Below are 367 nucleotides of genomic sequence, written 5' to 3' on the forward strand. Positions count from 1 at the left end.
AATTTTACCAGGTAAGTATACCAGGTGTTACAAATAAAAAAAACTGAAGGCATTTGTTTTTTTTGTTTGTTTTTTTTTGCCACTAGATTTTTAATTTCAGGGGCCTTTCTGTCATTTTTGGTGACATTTTTTCCCTGACGCCCCCCTAAATTTCTGACCCTGCTCATAATAAAAAGGAGTAGATGTTTCAAACTTCTCACCTGTAGGCCTACTGTATACATCAACCTCAAAGTACCATGGTATTACCATCTGATGCCATGACTGTACCTGTGTACCACCACACGGTCCTTTCCTGCCTCCATCTGCGCTCTGATTGGCTGATGCAGCAGGCCCCGCCCCCGCAGGAGTCTGAGCGCATCGCACGCTC

The sequence above is a fragment of the Myxocyprinus asiaticus genome, chromosome 15 (assembly GCF_019703515.2).
Source record: "Myxocyprinus asiaticus isolate MX2 ecotype Aquarium Trade chromosome 15, UBuf_Myxa_2, whole genome shotgun sequence".
Classification (NCBI taxonomy): domain Eukaryota; kingdom Metazoa; phylum Chordata; class Actinopteri; order Cypriniformes; family Catostomidae; genus Myxocyprinus; species Myxocyprinus asiaticus.